The 23,305-nt window shown below is 42.4% G+C and overlaps 1 protein-coding gene across 3 annotated transcripts in view; it reads left to right on the forward strand.

The window, feature by feature from the left end:
• Nucleotides 1–23,305, forward strand: part of CASKIN1 (CASK interacting protein 1) — a 160,091-nt gene that overhangs the window by 37,098 nt on the left and 99,688 nt on the right. The window lies entirely within an intron of this gene.

The following is a 23,305-nucleotide window of genomic DNA, read 5'->3' on the forward strand; positions in this document are numbered from 1 at the left end:
ACATTTGTCACAATATCAAGACAGTAGGAAGTTATGTCCCTGTGATGGGTGCCCCTGCAATGAACGTGCGTGTCAAGTGGAGGGGAAGATGCCGCCCATGCACGTTGTTCCAATTTGGCACAACCAAAAGTCAGATGGTATTCTGTACCGCGGGTAATGTGTACAAGTTAGAAGAACAAGGAAAAAATGCTTAATGTTCTGACTCCCGCGAGAGCTGGCATTTCTCCTGCATCCCGAAATTCTGTTGTTAAAATGACGCTATTCACAGAGAATCGCGTCATTTTGGCCCCCGCGACATAACGTAATTTTACTCGGGGGAGCGGGGCCAAAATGACGAGAATTGAGGCGCCCCGCCCATTAGTCACGCCCCTCTCCCGGACGTCGCCTACTGAAAGTAGGCAAGTATGGGTTAGGATGGTCTCGAGCTTCATAAGCACAGGGCGTAGCATGTCCCCAACGTATGGCACAATGGCTCTCTCTGTGCACATGGTAAAAGTTACGGTATAACCGTCTATGGAATGGGATCGGACTATTAAAGAAGCAATATGATAACACATCATATTTAAAGCGATAGGTTTTCATCACAATACACTGTATCCTATGGCGTCACCATAGATTGCATTAGTCACTGTTATTTATTTATACAGTGAGTATACACAGATGCTTTCATGAGGGAGAGAAACCTATGTTAACAAAATGATCATCATTTTAAAGGGACAGTGAACTAAAAAAAAATGTCTGAGCTGACCGCATTGGATTTTTTCAATTTTGATAATGTACCCCAGCTTCAGCTTTTTTCAGGACTTGTTAGATTGCGGCTAGAGCCAGGGGCGCACGGAGGATTTTTCGGGGGGGGGGGGGGGTGTTTCCTCCGCCCCCAGAAAAAAAAAATAATCCTAGAAACCTGCCGCGCATGCGCGGTCGCTCCGTTTCGGCTGCACTGTAGTATACAGCAGCCGCGGACGCTTCTTAGACAGCGCCGCGGCTGCTGTATACTACAGTGCCGATATGTAGGGCACTTTTTAGCGGAGTGGGGAGTTTCTGGAGACCCAGAAACCCCCCCTGCATGCGCCACTGAGAGCAGTCACCATACTGTTGAATGGTGACTGCTCGCAAAAACGATCAGGAGTGCAAAGCGATGCACCTTTAATAAATTTGCGGAGGGCACATCGGGACCTGATTTCCACGGTAAGTGCACGATAGTGCACTACCGTGATTTCTTAAATATGCCCCTTAGTGATTCCAAACTTTTGTGTGCATGTGTGTATTTTCCACTTAAATCACAGACATGGTGGGTAGGGTGGAGCAAATACAAACTGGGGACTATTTTTGGCAACATATTCTATAGGGCGGACTCACCTCATTACCAGTTACCACTATAGATTATTGATGCTGTAGATCTGAATAAGAATTGCAAATGAAAAATACATTGAAAAAGTGTATGAATGTGTTTCCTGTGCTTATTGCTGAACTCCATTAATATCATTTTGCTTTTAATTGCTCTACGTGCACAATTATCTTTTTTGTGTGTTTTTTCACCATTTTTTGGGATTTTTTATTTTTGCTCGTTCCCAAAACGCAGCATATTCAGAAGCTTCCAGTAATCTCACAAATGCCTGTGTAATCCCCTACGTAATGCGATGGAGTCTGATTTGTTTCCCAGTGTAAGAGATTGGTGCAGGTGTCAGAAGTTTGGCACAGTGTCTGGGGGACGTAGACAAGACCTTTGTAAAAGCTTCAATACAGAATTACCCCATAACCTATACTACAATAAATTAATACCAAATCCTCTTTTAATGACCACTAATGCAGAAGACAGCTAGGGGTAAATGTATCAAGCTGAGAGTTTTCCGGTGGTTTTGAAAAGTGGAGATGTAGCCAATAGCAACCAATCAGATTCTAGCTATCATTTTGTAGAATGTACTAAATAAATGATAGCTAGAATCTGATTGGTTTTTCAAACCCACTGGAAAAATCTCAGCTTGGTACATTTACCCCCAAGGGTTATTTAACACATGGTTCTAATAGCATACCTACTTATTGTCCCGATTAAGGCGGCACAGTTCCGATTTGCACCTCACTATTGTGATAATGTTAGGACATATCTAATAGCAATTAATTGAACGCCAGCTTTCATTGGTTTAATGCAAGTTAACGGAATGAATGTCTGATTGGTTGCTCTGGGTTACATCGCATATTGTTATTTGCAATCTGTATTACAGTGGAGCTGTCACCTACACACAGTGGAGGCGGCCATTTTGTGCTCTGAGCCAATATTCAGCCTGTTTGATATGAGCTCTCTTGTTTCGGTAGAATTCAACTAATCTTATACTAGTAAGGCTGTATTTTTATTCAGACACCACTTTCATAATTGGAATTTTATCATTTCCACAGTAGTTGTCTCTAATGTTATGTAGGAGAACGGTGTAATGCTAAAGGCATAGGAATACATCGGCCATTTTATTGAGTGTCGTGATTCATTTAGGTGTTTAGAATTTTGTCTGCCCACAAACATGCAGATTTTGTCTGCCAATTTGGTTTCTTTTGACCAAACTGGGACCTGATTGGGTGTGAAATCCTGTATTCGGATAACCACATTTGTGTGGTCATTGGCCCTCTCGAAAACTGGCATGGAAACTCAATGACCATATATTCTAGAGTTAGGGCCATGACCTGTAACGTGTAGGTGCAGGCCACAAAATCTCCACAGAATGTGACTTTTGTGGTTAGCTTCATCGGTTTCCCAATCAATTCAATACACGCATCAGCACAAAGCCATGTGTCTCAGTATAAATAGCCCTGAAATATACATATCAGCCACTATAAATTTGAAATTGCATTGTGTGAAGTCAGTTATATGGGGAATAGGCATTACCTGTGACGGGCACAAAGGTGTTAATGAATTCATGTAAATAATTGTCCTCTTTACAGGAGGCGTTGCCCAGAATCCTCTGCTGTTTCTCCTGTGACTGCTCAGTTATCCTGTGGTGCTCACTGCATGCTGCGTCTCACAACATCCAGGACTAAATTAATTTCGCTGAGTGCCATGTGCCTTCCTGTGCACACAGACCGAATGTTGTCTTAGTACAACTGATATCATCTCTCCAAGCCTGCACATGACTGTACAGTATGAGAAGGCTTCACTAATGAGATTAGAAAAGTGCTCCGTGATTTATCATATGAAAGTACACACTGAAGAACTTTCCGACCAACTTGTTATCTCAAACAATTGAACCTACGACTGAAGGTCCGATCAGTCTGACGATTCATCCATACACGCTGACACGATTTACCTTCAGATCTGTGCTCTTCATCTGGTCTTCTAGTCTTCGGAGAATGACAGCACAATATTCATTCATTCATTATTGTCACACTGATTAAAACCGCCTTGTTATAGCTATTCACATGTCCTAATGAATTTCGTTAGCTTCTGTGACTGAAACGAAACATTCTGTCTCAGAACGAACAAATGAATTATTCCTTCTACAGCACTCTCTACATTTATTCACCGGGACATTCATCGCTAGCATCGGCTGAAAAGAACACGACTCTGTATACTCTATGTAGATCGTGAGCATGAGTGTATACACACTACATGATTGGTCAGAAAATATTAAACAGTTCGACCAACCAAATTAAAACGATGATCGGCACTTTGGAACGACTTTAGATCATCGTGTCACTATACACACTCACACGATATCTGACCAAGCGGTCGGATGTAGTCTGATTGGAGGTTTCTTCTGCAATCATCGGGTCAGTGTGTACCTAGCCTAAGCTCTATCACAAAACTTCACATGATCATTCCGTTCTTTTCCTGAGCTGCCCTACACCAGCTTTTCATGGGAGCAGCCAATTAATTCCGGACCTATCCCAATAAATGACCACTGAACGATTTGGACCTCTACCCGAATAATATAAGATATAGTTTTAATCATTGAGGAAGCCATTTTTCATATGCCCACATGACTTCCTTCCAATCATGATGGCCACTCGGGCAGGATCAAATTGCAGACATCCGATTGCTCAATAATCAGGTCAAACAACCAAATCTAAAAGTAACTCCTTAACCTCTGGCCTGCCCATAATTCTAAATAATTCTATGAGGATTATCACCCAAAAAAAGATTTTCCTGTACAGAGCTATCATATCGAATCAGATTTTGACTGGTCAGAGCAATCTTTTGGTTGATTACTCCCAGTGCAATGTTCAGCCAATACGGGGAGCACGGTGGCCTAGTGGTTAGCACTTCTGCCTCACAGCACTGAGGTCATGAGTTCAATTCCTGACCATGTCCTTATCTGTGTGGAATTTGTATATGTTCTCCCTGTGTTTGCGTGAGTTTCCTCCGGGTGCTCCAGTTTTCTCCAACACTCCAAAAACATACTGGTAGGTTAATTGGCTGCTAACAAATTGACCATAGTCTGTCTGTGTGTGTGTGTGTGTACGTTAGGGAATTTAGACTGTAAGCTCCAATGGGGCAGGGACTGATGTGAATGAGTTCTCTGTACAGCGCTGCGGAATCAGTGGTGCTATATAAATAAATGATGATGATGAAGGTACCAAATTGACAGCCCACATCTGTAGCTGGGTGACCAACTTCTTGAATCTGATCAATTGTGGCTGAAGTATTTTGGGGCTGTTCATGTGTGTGCACAGCTTATACCTATAGAATACTTGATGCAGTGATCCCCTCTTTCTATGTTTAAAATGCTGCCGGCTTTAGGAACAGGCTTCCAGCAATGGTGAGACCGATAATAGAAGTACACAACAACAAGTGTGAGCCTTTCAGGACCAAATGTGAAGAATTGGTTTTCACAGCGTCCGTAAACGGCAGAAATATCTTTCAATTTTCTCCTTTATCACAAAGATAAGACCGGCACACTCTCTGATTCAATGCAGCCTCCACGCGCTTTATTGAGTCTATAATTCTTCCTCTTACGCTTCCCTGGTTCTTCTGTATCCATTATTAATTTAATGAATTCTGCCTGCGCCGTACAGCGAGTCTGCTTCATGTTGAAGGTGCGCCAGCTCCCTAATCAAAATGCCAAATCGGGCAGCAGTCTACAAAACAGGCATTTGAAACGTAATAGCAGTGAAATCTAGAGGTTGCACAGGAAAATAAAATGTGAGTTTATTCAGGCAGAGACGTCAGCGTGCAGAGCGATGGCGGGAGGTCTGTTTGTTGAGTAATGTGCCCCAATTTCTGTGGCTGCTAATTCATCATTAAGCTATTTGTAAAGCTTTGCAAGCACATATGGCAATCTTTGTTTTTGGAAAGGTGAACATGGTACGGATGGAGGGTCATGGCGGGACGTCGGTATAAATGCCTACAGTACCATTCTTTGTAGATAAGAATGAATATAATAATCACTCCTATACCTATATCTATACTGATTTGCGGATGTTCTAGCGCTGACTGTGATGTTGGAGTAGGCCAAGCAACTGCGGCTTATTCCTTCACTTTACCACCTAGCATTCTTACTGGTAGAATACACACATATCATCATCATCATTTATTTATATAGCGCCACTAATTCCGCAGCGCTGTACAGAGAACTCACTCACATCAGTGCCTGCCCCATTGGAGCTTACAGTCTAAATTCCCTAACACACACACACAGATACAGACAGGGAGACAGAGAGGGAGAGACTAGGGTCCATTTTGATAGCAGCCAATTAACCTACCAGTATGTTTTTATATATATATATATATATATATATATATATATATATATATATATATATACACATACAGATAAGACTCAGGGGTAGATGTATCAAGCTGCGGGCTTGAAAAGTGGAGATTTTGCCTATGGCAACCAATCAGATTCTAGCTGTCGTATTGTAGAATGTACTTAATAAATGATAACTAGAATCTAGTTATCATCATTGCCGCAAACAAGAAGGGGGTGTGGTCACATCATATTGGCATTCTCACACCCCCAGGGGCTTGTCCAGCGCTATCAAACATTGGGCCACCGTTCACAGGTGGCTTTAATGGGTCATACCTCCCAACTTTCCTCAAATAGGGACTGTCCTGTTTAAATTCAGGAAAGTTGGGGAGCATGATATATGGTAAAAAAACATATATATCATTTAAGCATACTTGTCAACCTTTTTAAACTTCTTTCTGGGAAATTCGCTGTGAATTGCGTCATTTTGGCCCTGCCCCCCCCGCAACAAAATGCCGTTTTTGCAAATCGTGTCATTTTAACAGCAAGATGCCGTTTGCGGGATATTTGCCTGCTCTCCCGGGAGTCCGGAAGACCTACCCGAATTTCAGGAGTCTCCCAGACATTCCGGGAGAGTTGGCAAGCATGCATTTAAGACTTCACACCATTTATCCCATTATCTATACTTTTATAATTTGTATGTATGTGTGTGAGCCAGAAGTAAATATGTAGAATATGACAAGGATGTCAGCGTTCCGTTGCTTTGTATATCGAGGAATATAGTAAAAGCCACGAACGCAGGAACTAATCATCTATTCATGAGGATAAAAACGTTTCCTCCAGCCTTTTACTCACAGATGTGCCAAATGTAATGAGAAATATCGCTGAGAGGCTCCCTGTTTGTTTCTTCTTGTTTGCTTATTTTGTTTATTTATCTCCAAAGTTAAACTACAGAATTTTGTCTTATATTTTCTCGGTCATCGCTTTGGCCAAATATGCATTTTAGAACTATTGTGTTATAAACGAAACTTTTTTTAAAAAAACCATTGGGCCCGATTCTTGTTCAGACATGAGTCCCTTTGCGCATGCTCAGAATCGGACTTTTATTGGACACAATGGTATGAAATTCATGTCCGAATGCAACATGTGTATGCAAGATAGACTATAAAAACTATAAAAACGCATTGTATGTACAGTGCGCATTAAGGACATCCCGATTTATATATTTAATATAAAATTAAATTACAAAAAATATATTTTTCTTATAGTGTATATTTTTATTAATGATTATACTGTTTAGAGTTGTTCATTTATTTTATGTGTTGTGGTGGGACCTTACTTTGCACATAGGCTTGCGCGTATCCTGCACCCTGTTTTGTCTGTCTACGTAGGTCACGTAACGTTTAGGCAGAACGTGCTCATACCCAGATTCAGTCGAAACGCATCTTGAGATCTGCTTGAATACAGTCGGAACAACACTAAAGTAACGTGCTTTTTTTTTTTAAACCTCAACCATACTCGCCAACTCTCCCGGAGTATCCGGGAGACTCCCGAATTCTGTGACTCTGACTCCCGTGAGAGTAGGGCATTCTGCCGAATCTGAGAGGTGTAGTTCAAATCTGGAGGGGGGGGCGTGGGGGTGGTCATTTTGGCTCCACAACATTTTGCCATGGGAGACGGGGTCAAAATGTTGTGATTTGCAAACGAATCGCGCTGTGGCGCCATTGCGCAAAGCGGCCCACTTCACTAGAAGAAGGAAGAAAAATTAGAGCGGTAGATATGTTATTTTATATCTACCTTTCCTCCCTCATTCCCCCTAATTTTAAACAGATCCGACCTGAAAAAAATTATTCATTGAATAAATCCTACATGCCAACTCTCCCGGAATGTCCTGGAGACTGCCGAATTCCGGGTAGGTCTCCCAGAATCCCGGGAGAGCTGGCGATTCTCCCGCATCTGCCAACTTCACTAAATTAGAGCCAGCATGAACGGGCGTAGGGAGCAGGGCTTTGCATATCTTGTCATTTTGGTCCCACCCCAGTGATGTAATGCTTGTGTGGGGTCTTTTTACCACTATAAAAAGACCCAAAAGAGGCATTACATCACTGGGGGCGGGGTCAAAAGTACGTGTTACGTGAAGCCCCGCCCCCTCCGTCCATACACCCCTCGTGCCCTCCAGGAACTCCCGGACCTGGACGATTGGCAAGTATGAAATAAATACATTATTTTATTCAGTCCTCTTAGTCTCTAAGCATACTCACCCATCGCTGATTCACTAATCTGTACTTAGCAAGACACAAATGCCATTTTGGCCTTTACGCCCGTGTAGATGTCCGTAACGCTGGGCGCACTTACGCAAAACACTGTGGTTTTTCATGGCCTTCTCTTCTGTACGATACATCTTTAGGTGTAATATGTAATTACACATTGAGAGAGAGCCGTCATACTAGTAAGTAAAATCACATACACATGTACTTACATGAAGTGGTTAGAACATATTTATACATTAATCAAGGAGAGAGGGAAGAGCTGGACGTTTATATAGGATAAATGTGTCTGAGGAGACAAGCTCTTGTGGTGATTGCAGGGCACCAGCATTGATACACTGCTCTGATTAGATGCATTATCTTGTAAAGTCAGTGGTCAATCCCTGCTCATTATACCTGTGTCTGACTGACATCTTATCATCACAGATAAAATAACACGGTCTGTGCCCGACAGCATGATATAGCGAGCTGATTTCTGCGAGTAAGTAACCGTCTCATCCTTTTCAGAAAATCATCTTTTATTTATACCCTTCTCATCCGTTTTGGCAGAAAATATCCTACTCACTGCTCACGTCTCGGAGAAGAATCATGTTACAATGGGTAGACTTTAATAACGTGGCTTATTATTCAATTAGAAAGTCATTTGCACAGGCCAAGAGCAGTTAGTCAGTGGGCTTTTCTCACTGTCACAGAAACGGCTGCGAGAGTTAATATTATGAAGATCGTGGGTTATCCGTAATCTCTCTTATCTTTCAGTGTGCATGGATTTATATATATAAATGTATCATTATGATATATACTGATATGTATACAGCACCTTACAGTGTAGACTGACTGAGAGTAACAGAATAACAGTGAGTTCATCATCATCACCGGTTATTTATATAGCGCCACTAATTCCGCAGCGCTGTACAGAGAACTCATTCACATCAGTCCCTGCCCCATTGGAGCTTACAGTCTATTCCCTAACACACACAGACACAGACAGAAAGAGAGACTAGGGTCAATTTGTTAGCAGCCAATTAACATACTAGTATGTTTTTGGAGTGTGGGAGGAAACCGGAGCACCCGGAGGAAACGCACACAAACACAGGGAGAACATATAAACTCCTCACAGATAAGGCCGTGGTCGGGAATTGAACTCATGACCCCCCAGTGCTGTAAGGCAGAAGTGCTAACCACTATGCCACCGTGCTGCCCACAAGTTACGTTAAAATATGATTGGAAAGCAATCTACGCGCACTAAGGGGCGTATTATTTATGACAGTAAAAAGTGTGTTCAATCCCCGAAAACGTAACCTAAAAATTCTTATTTACTATCACTGCATCGCAGCAGATACCTATGATATCTGCTGCTTTGCATATCTCTTCGTTTTACTGAGCAGTCCCCATAACAGTGTATGAGCACTGCTCAGTATCGCTATTTACTAAAGTTTGATGAAAAAAAATATATAATTTTTTTAGCATGTTAATGTACGCCAGCTTCATTATCATAATTGAAACGTTTCAGTGCTGTCAGCTCTGCTCCGAAGAGTAGAGCTGGACAGCGCATGTGCGGAGGGATCGTGTGATCCCTCCCTGTCACTCACCGCTCTCTCTCTAGTGCAGAGATGTTTGTGCACATGCCCGAGGTTTTCAGTCGGCGCATGTGCACTGGAGTGAGAAGAGGACCCCCGTGGATCGCATACTTCTTCGGAAGTGAAGAGGCCGTGGTAAGTATGTTTTCCACTTCACAGGAACAGCAGTTTTTTGGAATATGCTGTTCCTGTGTTGCTTTTATCATAAATATGAGGAATAGTTCAATCCTTAGCAATGCGATAAGGATTGAAAACTATTTTTAATTTTATGCTGTGGTTGTTAATTGTGCCCCTAAAGGCGATCTTTTGACGGTTTCCCGCGTAAACCCGCTCTGCAGTGTGTACACAGATAATAGACCTCTGCAATGAAAGGTGCCAATTAGTGACTCCCACGCTGACATGAACACATTCCTTTCCACACCATGTAGTCCTATGTACATTACCAGAGCACAGCGACCACCGCGTAAAGAATGCAGAATCCTCATGACAGACAAACATAAGGTTTAGCACAGAGTGTGCAGGCTGCTATTGTCTTGTACACAGAAGAGGACATTAACGAGGGTGGAGAGCTGCACCGTAACAGGACAAATGTTTTATCTTTCCTTGCTTGATGGCAACGTTTTAGCATGTTACCGGCAACTGGTGGGGAGTCGCATGTTGCATTCTGATTGCAGTAGTGCACCTCAGTTTGTGCCAATGTGAAAAAGATATATATATATATATATATATCTCTATCACATAGCAAGATATTCTATTAAACTCTATTTATTAAAGCCCCCGGCTGTTACCTATAGCTGGGGACCTTCTATTGTGCTTCCCCATGAAAAGCAACTACCGCTGCTGTCCTCAAATTGCTAATGCCATCTCAGGATGACGTAAGATCTTTTTTTTAATTATTATCTTTCTAATTTTCTTTTTTCATTTTTAACTGCATTATTTTTTATTTTTTTTATAAATAGAATCCGCAATCCACCCCTTCCTCAGCTCTGCAATACCCAAAAGTGAGAAATATATATATGCACATATAGGTTTGGGTATGAAAGGTCTACACCACAATGTCAACAGTGATAATGCCTACACTGCTAATAATTTCGACCAACAAATTGTCTACATGTTCATAATGTTTACACAGTAAAAATGTTGACATGTAAAAATGTATAACTAGATGTAAACAAAAAATCCCGGCAATAAATGTAAAAAGACAAAGGCCAACAGCTTATCCAACCCTAGTGCTGCATCGGGGGAACAAAGGACGGTTCCCCGCAAAATTACTATGAACAGCGCAAGGCTTTGCCAGCTGTGGGGCCCGCCTGCCATAATGCCATATCAACCGTAGGTTGGTCAGCACAGGCTGGATTTCCTAATGAGATTGTGCCTGCAAAAAAGAATGCCCCCCCCCCGCCCCAGGTTTAATCATCCTGTGCTGAAAGCACTAGGGCTCTTGCACCCCCCTGGGGCAGTGGGTGTGGGGTAATATCAATTGTTTGTAAGTAGAGATGAGCGGGCTCGGATATCTGAAATCCGAGCCCACCCGAACGTTGCCGATCCGAGCCGGATCCGAGACAGATCCGGGTATTCCCGCCAATTGCAAAACTGAAACCGAGGCTCTGAGTCATAATCCCGCTGTCGGATCTCGCGATACTCGGATCCTATAAATTCCCCGCTAGCCGCCGCCATCTTCACTCGGGCATTGATCAGGGTAGAGGGAGGTTGTGTTAGGTGGTCCTCTGTCCTGCTATATTTCGTGCTGTGCTGTGCTGGGGAAATAACAATGCCCTTAGAAGGACACAGCACAGGACCCAGCAGCACCACTGAACTCAGAAGGACAGAACACAGGGCACAGCACCACTGGACTGAGCAGAACACAGCACAGCACGAAAATTTTTTAAAAAATAATTATAAAAAAAAGATATTAAAAAAAAATATCCAAAAACAATCCTGCAGTATAAGTCCATTGGTACTGCAATATTACAAAGTTCACTGATTCTGCAGAATAGACTGGGAATTAGTGGAAATGATTGTTATTGAGGTTAATAATAGCGTAGGAGTGAAAATAAACCCAAAAACTTGATTTTAACACTTTTCATGTTTTTTTCAAAATAAATCCAAATCCAAAACCTTAAATCCGAACCAAAACCTTTCGTCAGGTGTTTTGCGAAACAAATCCAAACCCAAAACCTCAAGCAAATCCGAATCCAAAACACGAGACACCAAAAGTGGCCGGTGCACATCCCTAAGTATAAATCCGTTTTGCACTTCAGGTCTCAGCATGCCCAGGCTGCCATTAAGTGTTTGGGCATGATGGTGCATTTAGTATTACAAGCACCAGCATATCCATGGCTGCCAGGGCGTGCCCTGACACCCAGATTCCATTGGGACCTGTAGTGCACCAAGGAAAAATGTAAATGATTTTAATTGCAATAAAAAAACACGCTACACTACCCTCATTCACCCTCTTTATTGCTCACCTAGATCCAGGCTCTTCATCTGCAATAAATGTCGACATTACAACCCTGTAGACATCATGACAGTGTGTCAAATGTGTAGACATTTTAAAGGTCGACATTATGAACATGTACACATTTTGTTGGTCGACATTATAAGAGTGTAGACTTTATCACTGTCCACATTTATGGTGTAGACATTATGAATGTAGAACTTTCGACTCTGCTTGCACCCAGATTCCTCTTGTGTCTAACTTCAGGGGTGCTCAGGAGACTTCCTACTGTGGGGGAATGTCAATGTCAGCCCAAGTAATTGATACATGAATCATCCAGCAAAATAGTTTAGACTACACAGGCAGGGCCATCTTAACAACATTATGGGCCCCCGAGCAAAGCAGTGCATCGGGGCCCCTACATACATATATATATATATATATATATATATATATATATATATATAGATAGATAGATAGATAGATAGATAGATGTATATAGATAGATATGTGTACTTGCTCAGTGACCCTTGAAGGTTCTTTTTTGCAGGTTTTTTTCTTTTGCAGCATTATTTATTCTCATTAAGAGCCCTGCCTATGGGGCCCCCTTGCCTGTGGGGCCCCCGGGCACCTGCCCATTGTGCCCAATGTAAAAGATGGCCCTGTACACAGGTATAGAAAAAAGAGACCATTGATGGCATTTACAAGTGTGCCAACCGTGGACACCATATATTGATAATAATACTTCCCAGAAGGCCTTCCAATGCCATCTTTGTAATGAGCTTTAAAGATATTAATGACCTTGTACAAGGCCATGTCGAGCCGGTCCTAGCTGTTACAAGGCATGTGAACTTTATAACCCAGAACAGGATGCCACACAGATAAGACAAGCGATGTTAACCATTTATGAATGATTGCGACCTGCGTCAATGAGATAAGTTTATAAAGATTTGCATTAAAGCCTTCTATCCTGGGATCAAAGAGCCCAAAATGAGATTTTTAGCTGTGTTGCTCATATATTGTCACCTCGCTGCTGAAGCTGCCCTTTGTAAGAGCAGATGAATTGAATGGGAGGAGGTGACGTCTGCTGGCAATCACTAATAGGAGAGCTGAGGTGCTAGAATGCACTCTCCCAGTGTCCTAGAATGGCTGGCTGAGCCAGAACTAATGCAGAAATTTCTTGTTATGATAAATAATTTAACAGCGCAAGACATGGAAGGGAGAGAAAGGGGGGGGATTGTCACTGAGCTATATGTCTGGGATCTAAAGGATCATTGTTCCTCTGCATCTTTTGAAGAATGACGGATCAACGGCTGAGTACAGAGGATAACTTAACACCTGCAGTGCCTGTGGGTTTGGATGTTTGGGATGGAAACTGGCACCTGCTGATTAGATTGGCTATTTAAATGGAACTATATCCCTTTTGTAATTTAAGTGTATTTATATAAAGATACTCAGCAAAACATTATTGCTATTGACATGTTGCATTGTGTATTGCTCATGCAGTTTTTATGCAGTTAATATTCACAGGGATCATCAGCAAATATCTTAGTATCACTGTTGTGATACTACAACAGTAGTTGCCTATAGCAACCTATCAGATTCTAGCTGTCATTTTGTAGTATTAAAGTCATTTTATCCCTTACCAATAAAATCATTGTCCAATGCGATTGTTGTGGTTCCAAAGCACAAAGATATTTAATTGCAAAATATAGCAGGATTTACAGCAAGCCATTATTATGCATTAAAGATGTTACAATAAAGCAGGAAAGTATAAAAACACTGAATACGTTACAATTTCCTTATAGTGCTTCACCCAGGTCTGGGGATACAGTCATGGTCACATGTAGTCAGGATCAGAGAAAAATGGGCCAGCATTCTTATATGTAGCTTCAGTATAGAGAAAATACTGATGATGTCACTAAGTATACAGATAACACTCAGTGAGGTCTTCATTGGTCCAGGGTTAATGATATTCCAGTTCCCTGCTAGTCATAGGTCAGTTCATTTGATCCTTTCAAAGAGTGAGGGGCAACTTCCCTCAACTGTTGTCTACGTTGTACCACTGAATACCCAGTTCAAACTGACCCACACACAAGTACTTTTGATTATTAATCTCATATTGCTTATATCTTGCGATCGCTAGATGTGATCGCTACTCTGTCCAAACTGGGTTAATGCCGATGAAATAAGCTTTAATATGAGACCAAACTCTTTACCTTTTAAAACACCTGAACCATAAATACCTTTACTATAGTAGTATCTATGCATAAATAAACAATCTAATAAATTTTACTAATAAATAAATGTGGATTGGAACCTTAATAAATGTGTATTATTTACAAGTGTGCGAATGTAATTGTGTGTGTTATGAATCCGTGCGAGTGCGTTATATCACGTGGCGTATTAATTGCAATTGCACGGTAAAGCAATATTAATCAATTTGGTTTACTTCATCCAATTATTTGACTTCGACAGTAGAATATACTAAATAAATACTAAATAACTAGAATCTGATTGGTTGCTATAGGCAACATCTCCACTTTTTCAAACCTGCAGCTTGATAAATGTACCCCATATATTTCAGTAGAACAGTGGTACCATGCCCGCTTTGTGGTTAGTGCCACAGCGATGTCACTGGTTCCTAAGGAGTCGATAGAGCGATTTCTCCTGAAAATTGGTTCCATGGCTGTGTGTGGGTGGCAGGTAGACCAGTGTAGTCACTCAGGCGTTGGCAGTGTGACCTCCGTCTTGGTAGCGTCTCGCACACCCTAACCTGACATCCTGTGACTTGCCCTGTGTGGGTGGTATCTGGGCGGATCACAGACACCTGGCAATCCACAGTGGTCCTTCTGCACCACATATATTATTACTTGCAGTTTATTATTTTAAACCTGCACTTGCACGTCGGTGATAATTATTTGGGGTTGTCTTACATGTTGCCAGTCGGACTGACTGAGTAAATAAAGGAAAGATTCCTGTTGGTGCACATTTTGGGCAAATAATTGCTGTAACCCTTGGCAACCCACAATAGTATGAATGGATGGACTAATACTCCATATGGGATATTAGTAGCGGATGCAGAACAGTAATAGTATAATTGTAGCTCATAGCTAACTAATCCCTGGTTTGATCAATAACAAACAAGTTGAACACCGATAACAATTCCACTGAACACTTTGCTCAGAGGTAAAACAAGCTCCCTCAATGGCAACACATATATCCACTTTCCTAAATGTTATGACAATCAGAGAAAAATATTGTTTTAGTGTTGCAGAAATAGCAGACAGCACTGAAAGCCGTAGAGCTAACAGAGATATGTGTAATCAGATCGAATCGATACTAGACCTTTGTTATTTATAGTGGGAATTATATAATAATCGAGAAAGGGATTTAAGTTGCGCACAGTATTTTATAACGTCACAATAATTCACTATTTTCACTCTCATTATCATTTCGCTTATTTTAATTATAATGTTTTAATTATTGGTATAAAAAGTTATTTTTTAAACAAATAGGAACTACAATCTCCTAATGGGCTAATGGGGAGATGTTATGAGGCTGTTAGCGCACTTCATCAACCAAATTTTGTTTGCTTGGACATGCATGTTTAATTCAATTTGGTAGTAGCACCTTTAATAAATCGACACATATTCAGTGGATTGATGGAAGACCATTTTACCTCCATTAATGAATAATTGACTATACCAGTGGATCCCAAACGTTCTCAGTTCGAGGCACCATTAGGGTCTCCATAATTTTTTCAAGGCACTCCTACGCCAAAATTATTACAAAGTAGTCCCCCGCCTTGCTTAATCAGCTTATCACTGGTCCTGGCCGTGGCGCCAGGGGCAGACTGGGCATGGGGACAGGGGGGCATCTGCTCACCGGGCTGGTGCCATCAGGGCTGCCAAGAGGAATTCAGGGCCCCGGTACAACAAATTCATGGGGCCCCCTTATAGTCGAGAATGCGCAAAATTTTTGGGAGGTGTGGTCATGCATTTGGGGGCGTGGCAAATGCGCCATTGGGGCGTGGCTAACACATCAAAATCACTAGGTTCTGAATTCGCAGGAGCGTCACATATGTCCAAGCACTCCTGACTTTCAGGACATCTAGCACCACAGTGTAGTATACAAAGAATGCAGTGTGTACACAAAGAGTTCAGTCTTGGCCTGCACCTTACATTGAGCGCAACACTCACCAAAAATTGGCATTGTCCCTACTAGAATCACATTTCACATACTGGCCTACTCTCTCCTACCTGTTCTCACTTTCACCACCTGTGGCTGCAGGTTTCTTTAGTTGCGGCTTGTCTGGATCCTGGAATGCTGGATGCCCTATTTGGAAAAAAATGGCTACATTTAGATAATTCCAAACAACCCTGGCGTTAAATCAATACCACCCACGATTAATAATTAGGCCTTCCTCCAGCTCCAATATTACAATAATGTGCCCCTTCATCATCGCCATGCCTTATGATCACACTGCGCCCTCCATGCTGCTTTTGCCCCCTTCACCTGACTCCCCTTCATCACACTATACTATGCTGCTCCCCCCCTTTTTAACCCCACTGTGCCATGCCTCCCCCCCCTTTTTAACCCCACTGTGCCATGCTGTCCCCGTTTTTTAACCCCTCTGTGCCATGCTCCCCCTCGTTTTTTAACCCCTCTGTGCCATGCTCCCCCTCGTTTTTTAACCCCTCTGTGCCATGCCACCCGTTTTTTAACCCCTCCGTGTCATGCTGCCCCCCTTTTTTTAACACCTCTGTGCCATGCCCACCCCCCGTTTTTTAACTCCTGTGTGCCATGCCCCCCCCCTGTTTTTTAACCCCTCTGTGCCATGCCCAACCCCCGTTTTCCTCCCTTTACTTACCTTTTCTTCTCTCTTCTTTCTGTAGTTTTTTAAAAATAAATAAAAAAATCGTTGGTGCAAGGGCCCGGGCCGGGCCCCCTGGCATGCCCGGGCCTGGGTAATTAGTACCCGCTCACTCCCCGTCTCGGCGGCCCTGGGTCCCATAGTAGGCTGCCTAGGGCTGGGTCACTGGGCCACCTGCATTTTTATCCCTTTAAAATGTCTTGCAGTGGCACCCCACACACAACACGTAGGAGCCGCGCGCACACACACACACACATATATATATATATATATATATATATATATATATATATATACCCTTGCATAGGCACTGTATACTTGAGGTGGCTGGACCCTGCCCCCGCTTCACACGGCTCTGCTTGAAAAGGGAGAGCTGTGTGCACCTAACAGTAGTGCACGCAGCATTGCCCATGTATATTTTAGGGATATGAAGAGTTGGAGAGCAGCCAGGCACTGTCTAATATTATAGCCACGCCCCGTGCATGATGGTAACGCCCACTGGTGGCGCGATGTGGAAATTCCCCTCTACAAATCCCGCGTTTGCCCCTGCCTTGGCCTCTCTTGCCATTTCTTCCCGCATACTTTTTCAGTTGTAATAATCTAAATTAATTACAGGGTTTACCTGATAACCTTCCACAGTGCTGTATTGTTCAGCTGTAGAACGTGCAAGGCATTCGTTTTCAGTTAAGGTGGGTGGTACCCAGCAAAGTTAGGAGAGTCCCCTTATTTGATACTTTGGGATAAGTTTATATTAAAAACAGGGGAAAATTTGTGATTCTAAATGTTGGGAGTTATGGATAAACTAAGCTTGTTGAGCCAAGGAAGAAATTTGGAGCTAATGCATTTAAGGTGATTTATGTCATCTCCCGGACTGTCGACCATAACAGCGCTCTTTTTATAAGAATTGGTTGGTCTGCTGCCGCCTCTGTGTTTTCTTAGTCCGTAACCAGTTATACGGCTATGAAACCTATTAGGGATGGATGATGCAGCTGAACTATGTCTGCGGTGTGTTCGGATTTATTGTGGAGAATGTAATTTCCATTGTGAGAAAGTGTGTCCTCATTTCAAACCCACGCAACTAGGAACGATTGAAATAGATTTACAGACTAACAAGTGTAAAATGAAGTTCCGTCTAGATTTACCTTCAGATCATTATTCTCGGTGTTTGGTTGGTAAAACATTTATAGTAATGCGCGGAAATGTCATTGGATGGTTACCTAGAGAGAATGTGCGGGTACACTGGCGATAATAAGTATTTTTATGCTTTTCAGAAGCTGCTTTAGCTGCCATGGCCGCAGTGAGTGTATTTGGGGAAGCCTTTACCTGTAAGGCTGTAAAATTGCAGCGTTTGTGTGTCTGCAGACTGTAATTTTCACCTATTCTTATTTTCAGTGTTGTTGGGGTTATATCAGGCTGGAAAAGAGCAGTTTTGAAATCCTTCCACAGAATCTCGATTAGGTTGAAGTCTGGCCTTGACTGGAACACCCCAGGACATTGATATATTTTGTATTTAAGCCACTACAATGTAGCTTTTGCTGTAAGCTTTGGGTCATTGTCCCACGGGAATATAAATCTTCTCCTACGTTTCTTGCAGACAGCAGCAGGTTTTGCTACAAGATCCGTCTATATCTCGCTGCGTTGTCTATATGGACAAGTTTCCCTGTTCAGGAAGCGGAGGAGCTTAACTATAACGTTACGCTCGGCGCCATCGGTAGTGAGAGAGTTGTGGGTATGAAGCGCAGGATAGGAGTCTATTTATCTTTAGATATAAATGCAGATTTGTGAAGTGCTCGGGCTATTGTCCCATAGGCAGAGTCTCCCATCTACCTGCCACGGAAGAGCATAACTCAGAGTTGCCGTAGACCTTATGGTGGCCTCTCTTACAAGTAGGCTTCTTGCGTGCATGCTCATTTTTGAAGGACGGACTGTTGTAGACAGATTTACCGCTGCGCCTTTTTTCTCGGATTTGTCTTGAATGCTCTCTGAACTTCATGATGAAGCATTTACTTGGAAATGATGAGGAAACTCTCACAAACTGGTGTAATTATTTTCAAGCACGTTAATTGCAGACAGGTGGACCCAAATCAATGAAAAAAAAAAAAAATGACCTCTGAAGACAGCTGAACGGACCCGGATTTATTTTGGTGTACAGTAGCAAACATGATAAATACTTATATAATCAATTATTGTATATTTATTGTTTGTAATTTATTAAAAAAAAACAATAGAGTTGTTTGTACGTGACACCATAGAACCTGTTATGTCTCTACATTTCAGTGCAGAGCAGCCGCACAGTACAATGCCATTCATTCTATCAATTTAATGCAGTTTAATCACTACCTATGCTTATTGTGTGTGATAATACTGGCAGCACAGTGGCTCAGTGGTTAGCACTTCTGCCTCACAGCACTGGGGTCATGAGTTTGATTCCTGACCATGGCCTATCTGCATGGAGTTTGTATGTTCTACACATGTTTGCGTGGGTTTCCTCTGGGTGCTCCTGTTTCCTCCCACACTCCAAAAACATACTGGTAGGTTAATTGGCTGCTATCAAATTGACCATAGTCTTTCTCTCTCTGTATGTTAGGGAATTTAGACTGTAAGCCCCAATGGGGCAGGGACTGATGTGAGTTCTCTGTACAGCGCTGCGGAATCAGTGGCGGTATATAAATAACTGGTGATGATGATGATGATGATGATGATGATGATACTTCATCTCCCCAACAGGAATGGGTCCATAGAAGTTATTTTATAGCACTTCATCCTAACACTATGGGCCTGATTCATTAAGGAGGGTAAGGCAAAAAAAGGAGTACGTTTTCCCCTGGACAAAACCATGGTACAACGCAAGGGGAGCAAATTATTTTATTAGTTTGCACATAAGTTAAATACTGGCCGTTTTTTTCATGTAGCACACAAATACTTGATAGCTTTATTTGTACACTGAAATGTAAAGTTGATCTAGGACATGCCCTAAACTATAAATCTGTCCCCACATTTTACATTTACATCCCCCTTCAATGCAACATGGTTTTGCCCAGGTGCAAACGTACTAATTTTTTTGCTTTCCTTTCCTTAATGAATCAGGCCCTATAGCTAATGGACCATGGTGGATGATATAGCAGCATACTGCATAGGTGTTTGCAGTCTTACAAGGTCTACTTACTGTGCCGTGATACCATAAGCCTTATGCTAATCTGTGTCGGCCTTTTCTATATCTTATATGTATTTTGGACATGGAGATAACATTGGGATAACAAATCAGGTTGTAGTTTTAGGAAACTCATTTGCACGGCTGATTAATATCTGTCTGTGTTCAGTTAAGTTCTGAACGGAACACAGATACTATGCTATCCACACACGGTAGAATGGTTGGCTGATTTGGTTGCTCTGACTACCGTTACCACACAAAATCACACAGTTTTAGAGAGAGTTGTGTGTAATTTGTAAAGTCTAGTTGTCAGACTTCTACCCAGCTGATAATACATGAGAAGAATAACCCAGAGGCTGCTCAATTTACTGATCTGTATCTTAGTCTAGACCTACACAAGGCTATCTAGCTGCTTACCACAGATGTCTGTCCTCTGCCGACCTGCATCTCTCCGGCGCCGAGTATAAGGGCCCCAGGTTGGCAAACCCAACTCTTTTAGTGCCATTTAATAGTTACATTTTTTTTCTTTGAAATTCTCTGCTACTTTAAGATTTTATATTGCAGACATTACATATAATATTAGCCGGCATTTTCCATAAACCTTTCTTTACCCGCTTGCATCAAGTGAAAATCCCAAATGTGATTGTAGTGTAGTATTTTTTAGGGTAATATGGAGGAAGGCCTTGAATGCTTAGATCTTTTGGCCTAGACTTAAGCATTCAGTTTTACCCCTCATATACAGTCCCTCTCCAAATCCTGCCACTTAAGCCTCCGTAACATTACGCAAATCCGTCCCTTCATCTCTCAGGAAGCAGCCTAAATCCTGGTCCATTCACTCATCATTTCTCATCTTGACTAGTGCAACTTCCTTCTCATTGGCCTTCCTTGCTCTCGCATTTCTGACCTTTAATCCAGACAGAATGCTGCTGCTAGGCTCATCCTCTTCTCCTGCTACACCTCTTCCGCTTCTCCTATGCGTAAATCCATTAATTGGCTATGTTTCCATTTCAGAGTTCAGTACAAGCTCCTTAACCTTACTTACAAAGCCCTTGCCAACATGTCTCCCCCTTACATCTCTGACCTTGTGTTACGGTACATACCTACCCGGCCACTCATCTCTGCCTCTGGCCTCCGCCTCAATTCACCTCTCATTACCTCCTCCCATGCTGCCCCTAATTTTTGGAGCTCCCCGCCCCGTCTCACTCAACTCTCCCCCAACCTTCAGTCCTTCAAATGTTTACTCAAAATTCACCTTTTCAAGCTTGCCTATCCTACCACCTCTTAACCATTCTATCCATCACTTCCCCTTCCTCTCCTGCCATCTCCAATTTTTTCCAGTTGGTCCTAATGTCCCTCACCACCCCTCCCTCTAGAATGTAAGCCCTCACAGGCAGTGTTCTCTACCTATTGTACCACGTCTGTCTACTGTCCCTCGTACGTCCCGTCACTTTTTTGCTGCACTCTGTGTGAGTCCCCATAGCATTACCTACACTCCTCTGTGCTACCTACATATATTACCTCGTATATTTGTTACTTAATAATAATCTATTCGATTATCATGCCGGCACGCTCCCACGACCATGTTTTATCGTACCAATACACATCGCATCTGTTGATTTGGTCTTCAAAACTTTGTAAAAATCACAATCTGTGGCGGAAAGACGTCGGGTAAATGTGGAAGTGTGTACGCACTCAGTGCCATCTGGCCAACACTTCTGCCGATAGTTGCACCACTGTAGGCAGATATCTGTAGAGTGTACAGAGTCACAATCTTTTCAGCAGATGGTTATAACAGATGAAGAGCACAGATCTGAAGGTAAATTGTGTAGGTGTGTACACATGATTTAGAAGAGTTTTCATGATAAAGATAAGAGATCTCTATTATAATAGTATAGCAATAGACAGCCCAGGATATACCAATAAATATTCACCCGAGATAGGGTAAATACTGGACATCTGGGGGAGCCAGCAGCTCAAACTTCAGCAGCAAGTTCTTATACAGGAGATTGTCACCAGACCCCTCCCTCCTGCCGCTCCTCACCTTCACACCTACCTTTATCCTGTCACTCTCCAGAGCTGAGTTAAGTACTGTGCATTGTATTTTATGAGGTTATGGAAACATCCGTTAGCTTTCCAGTAAAAGTAATTACATTTCTCTCTCTAGTTTGGATGTTACTTTTGTTTTGAAAGCAATTGCAGTCATGTTTCTCATTGATATATTGAATTAAGCAGCGTCTAAAGCCCGGGCCAGTCTGCCCGGCAATGGCAAAAATTAATTTAGGAGTGACAGATATGGAATGTTAAATACATGGAAGGGTGAGTGCGGGTCCGCTCACACAGCGAGGTGACAATGAACAGGAAGCAGTGTGTTGTATATTGCTCTAAAGCACTTGGATCGACACTTGATCTTAATACTGCTGTTTGGTGTTGCGAGAGCTCAGATCACAGTCCAATTTGGCCAGAGACCTGACCTGGACCCACAAGTTGGTAGTGATCACCTACAATAATAACCAATGTACTAATAAATTATCAGACACTGCACTCATGGGGTCTATATCAGGCCAGTCAATGAGCGGTGTCATGTATCGTTGTGATCTTCTTCCTTGGCATACATAATGGCAAAATTGCACTGATTGGGCTGTTTAGGTGCTGGGCCAAGCAATCGAATTGCAACCAAGACACTGTCGAGGGTCATGGTCCGACTTGCACTTCAGCTGGAAAAAGGATGCATTCCCAGTAAGGGAGAGCTGCCAAATCGGCTACATTGTGATCTACAGACATGGAGGTCAGCTCAGAGAGGATTCACCACTTTACTGCTGCAGAATGCTAAATGGATTAATGTTTTTAGATAACACGGCTGCAGTCACCTACATAGAGGTCAGCTCAGAGAGGATTCACCACTTTACTGCTACAGAACGCTAAACGGAGGAATGTTTTTAGATAACACGGCTACAGTAAGCTACGTGGAGGTCAGCTCAGAGAGGATTCACCACTTTACTGCTACAGAACGCTAAACGGAGGAATGTTTTTAGATAACACGGCTACAGTAAGCTACGTGGAGGTCAGCTCAGAGAGGATTCACCACTTTACTGCTGCAGAACGCTAAACAGAAGAATGTTTTTAGATAACACGGCTACAGTCACCTACATGGAGGTCAGCTAAGAGAGGGTACACCACTTTACTGCTGCAGAATGCTAAACAGAAGAATGTTTTTAGATAACACGGCTACAGTCACCTACATGGAGGTCAGCTTAGAGAGGATTCACCACTTTACTGCTGCAGAACGCTAAACAGAAGAATGTTTTTAGATAACACGGCTACA

The sequence above is a fragment of the Mixophyes fleayi genome, chromosome 7 (genome assembly GCF_038048845.1).
Source record: "Mixophyes fleayi isolate aMixFle1 chromosome 7, aMixFle1.hap1, whole genome shotgun sequence".
NCBI lineage: Eukaryota > Metazoa > Chordata > Amphibia > Anura > Limnodynastidae > Mixophyes > Mixophyes fleayi.